The sequence below is a fragment of the Mastomys coucha genome, chromosome X, assembly GCF_008632895.1.
Source record: "Mastomys coucha isolate ucsf_1 chromosome X, UCSF_Mcou_1, whole genome shotgun sequence".
In the NCBI taxonomy this organism is placed as follows: domain Eukaryota; kingdom Metazoa; phylum Chordata; class Mammalia; order Rodentia; family Muridae; genus Mastomys; species Mastomys coucha.
The window spans coordinates 126,958,775-126,962,709 of record NC_045030.1 but is presented as its reverse complement, the minus strand read 5'-3'; positions in this window follow the sequence as shown (position 1 = coordinate 126,962,709).

Here is a 3,935-nt window from a genome sequence, read left to right as displayed (position 1 = left end):
AAGGTGTGCTCGTGCATACATACCCAATATTCAATAAATATTGAGCAAATATGTAGTTCCTTGCTAACAGATAGGAACAGTGAGAGGTACTAGAAATATAATAAGAGACAACATTCTTTGTTCTCATGGGGTTTTCATTTTAGTGGTGGAAAAGGCAGATAATAAGTAAGATAAATGAATAGAATACATTATGTCATATTGTGATATATGCTGAGGAAAGGAGAATAAACAAGCAGAAAATAGGAATATTAGATGTCTGAAGGGTTGCTTAAACTTTATCTAGGGTTTCCAAGGAAAGCCTGACAAGATAATTTCTTTTTTTAATTTAATTATATTTTTTGTAACAAGTTCACACATTAATAACGAATTGTAATCCCTTTCCATGCCCCATTACTCTCTCATATCCCTCTGTTCCTCAATGAACACTTTCACCCATAAATCCCTTGTCTACTTTCATGTCTTCTTTTAATACATGAGACATTGGAATTAGAGTTTTGTCTAGGTATGGGTTCTTTATTGAAGCATTAACACCTGACCAGTGGCTATACCACTGAACAAAATGACACCCACCAGAAGTTGCCAAGTAACCACCAGTTGCCCAGATCCCTCACAAAGGGGTAGAATTTTCATTTGCCTCTCCTCCATCCAAAAAGAAATGTTGATGGGCCCATTTTATACAAACAAGACTTGTACAGATAACCACAGCTTCAGTGAATTCATGAGTAAAAAGGCTGTTATATTCAGAAGAGACATTTTTGCTGTTTTCTTTGGCTCTTGCTTTCTTTTTCCCCTTCGTTAATGATATTCCCTAAGCTTTGGAGGCCATGAGATTAATGTCTCACTTGGGGTCAAGTAATCCACTTCACTTATATTTGGCCATTTTACTAGTTTTAAATGTCTGCATTGACTTTTATCCCTTACAATATGAAACTTCTCAGATGAGGGCTTTGGATATAAACATAGATATTTAGAAGGCAATTTGACAACAAGCTCACTTAACAAAATGATAGCATGTTTCCTCATGGGCCCATGACCTCTCTAACCATGGCTCTTAACGCAGATTACAGTATCAGGCATGTATTCTCTCTTGAGGAGTAAACTTCAAACCCCATCAGAAAGCTATTTCTTATTCCCACAAGTATCATTATCATCACTAACCCAGATGCTATATCTTGAGAAACTAATTTCTGTGTAAGAACCTAAGGTGAGTATGAGGTCAAGAAAAAGGAGAAACCTTCATGTTTTCAGCATGGCAGTGGCATGTTGCAGATTTTTGACTGTCTCTCTCTAACACAAAGTAAAAGTAGGAAGACAAATCAGGGGGCATTACAATAATCAGGCAGATATGATGGGAAGCTGAACCAAAGGTGGTGCTTGTGGGGAGATAGGAAGGGGTCCAGGGTGGCTATATTTTCACTACCTCTTTGTAACCATAGATGCTGAAATTGGTATCTGCTATCTATAGAAATACAGACAGGATGTTGTATGATGACTTGCCCTTATTGAATAACTTATCAGGCCCTTGCTGCAGGAGGAGCTCTTGAAACTAGGAGTTTGAGGGTAGGCTGATGAGAGAAAAGAAGGGAGGGCGAAAGGAAGGGAGAGACAGAGGGAGGGGGTAATAGTAAACTGCTATGGAGGCTCAATGTCCTGGTGTGTAAAGCAAAAATAGCTAATTGGGAGGTGAAGAAAGATACTATGAGAAATGGTAAAAGGCCTATATGGAGATAAAGGCTGTGAAGTACAGTGTTTTAAATCCCTTTTTCAGTGTCAAGTCTTTCCAATAACATAGATCAGACCATCACTGTGCCTTTCTCCTTACCTGAAGTCATTTAAGATAACTTGATTTGCAGTATTTTGAATAATGAACTTGTTCTCTTTTATATTTATGGAGCAGAAAGATGATTGTTGTTCTCCAAGTTAAATGAGGTAAAAGGAAATTCTAGTTGGTTCTGGGAAAATAATTAATTGGTTAGCACAGCCCTGTCCACATTTGGAACAGCACTATCCACAGGATAGGAACATGGGCAAGTCTCATCTCTGATCTGTTTTCTGATTACCAAGGGTGGGATACCTACCTGTGAGGCTAAAGTATCTACTGGTAGATGGCAGACTAGAATTTATTTCCATTATGAGAAGGCTAGCAACAGTCAAGAAGTTTCTGAAAACTGGCCCTTAAATTTTTAAAGTTCATTTTGAGAAAGTCTGTGTGAAGAATAAAATATTTTTAAAGAATGGTATAATGCATGTGATGTATTCACACACAGAGTTACTAATTTTTAGTTTACTTTGGAATCTTGTCTGCCACAGAGAAAAATGGGGGGAAGGATATAGAACATGTAACGGGATTGACCTTGAGTTGAACATATGGTAGTTTTTCATTTATTTATTTCCAAATTATTTTGTGACTATTTGACCTGGACCAAGCCTCCCAGAGGTCTCTAATTGCAGCTGATGATGATCCTTTAAATCTTTCACACATGCTGTAAAGTATGTCTACCTGCCTTTGACAAACTAAGGAGCAATGTGATGAAAAAGCCTGTGCCTTGGCTAGAAGACAGTGAAGATGGAAAATCGACACTTCCAGGTGAGTAGAAGAAATTTAGAACTATGTGGAAATTAGACACGCACTCCTGGGGTGCTATTAGTGGTGGTTGGGGGTACTAGGGATTTCTAAAAGTATGCCATAGGTAAGAAAGACTGTTTTGAAGAACAAGATATTTCACATTTCATCTGAAAAATATGACATAATTAAAAGGAGGCAAAATCCAAATACATGAAAGAATGGGGTTGATAATGCAGAGCACCTTTGCCTGAAGTCCATAATCAAGACTTGGACTTACAGGGAATAAATGTTCATGTTAGGATCTATCGATTGTGCAGGACACAGTAACAGTATTAGAATATTATTAACTATTTGTTGAACATTTAATATGTGCTCAGCACCTTTGAAGTATACATATATTTAATATATATATACACACATACATAAATTTTTATCCACAAACACACCCCTACATAGTCATCATTCTTTTGTTGTAGAGGAAACAGCAGTATAGAGACTGAATTGATCAGGTTTCAATATCTGGCAAGTACTACCAGTAGGGTTCTCATACCATTAGCTTAAGTTCAAACTGTATGATTTTTTTAATCAGCCTATAATATTTTATCTCCCAAGTAGAAGAGACTTTAAAGGTATTCAATGTTTTAATTCTACAAATGAGAAAAATGAACTGAAAGAAAGAAAATGATCCATATCTCTATGACCACAAGGATCACAACAATTTTGTTTATCATGTGGACTTGATTACTATCACAGGGTTAAACCTATGGTAGACAATAAAAATTGTTGACTTAAATACACAATACAGTGAAGTAAGGGACTTTGATTATGACTCTATGAGATTTCTTATATTCTGCTGAGGAGTTTTACATTTATATACTATGTGACATAAGTGAGGGGTCTTCCTGAGATCTCAGAGACTGAGCCATCAACCAAAGAGCATACATGGGTTGGACTGAGGCCCCCAGCACATGTGTAGCAGATGTGCAGCTCAGTCTCCATGGCTGCCTTGTCTGGCCTCAGTGGGAGAAGATGCACCTAATCCTGCAGAGACTTGATGTGTTAGGGTGGGGAGATACCTAGGGGGACATCTTCTCATAGGAGAAGGGGTGGGGGATGGAGAGAGGAATTGTGTAGAGATGGGGAAGTGTTTGGGATACAATAAATAGATAAATAAATAAATATGATTTTTTAAAAGTTCATGTAGGATCAAATGTTATTAACTGTATCATGAGGGAGGACTGGCTTAGACTAGGGGGACAATTTTTATGCAGTCTATGTGCAAATATTTCATGAGTGCATAAGCTCTGCTAAGCACTGTATCCTCTGATGGAACAAATAATAATAATAGCTCATTTTTTTTTAAATTAGC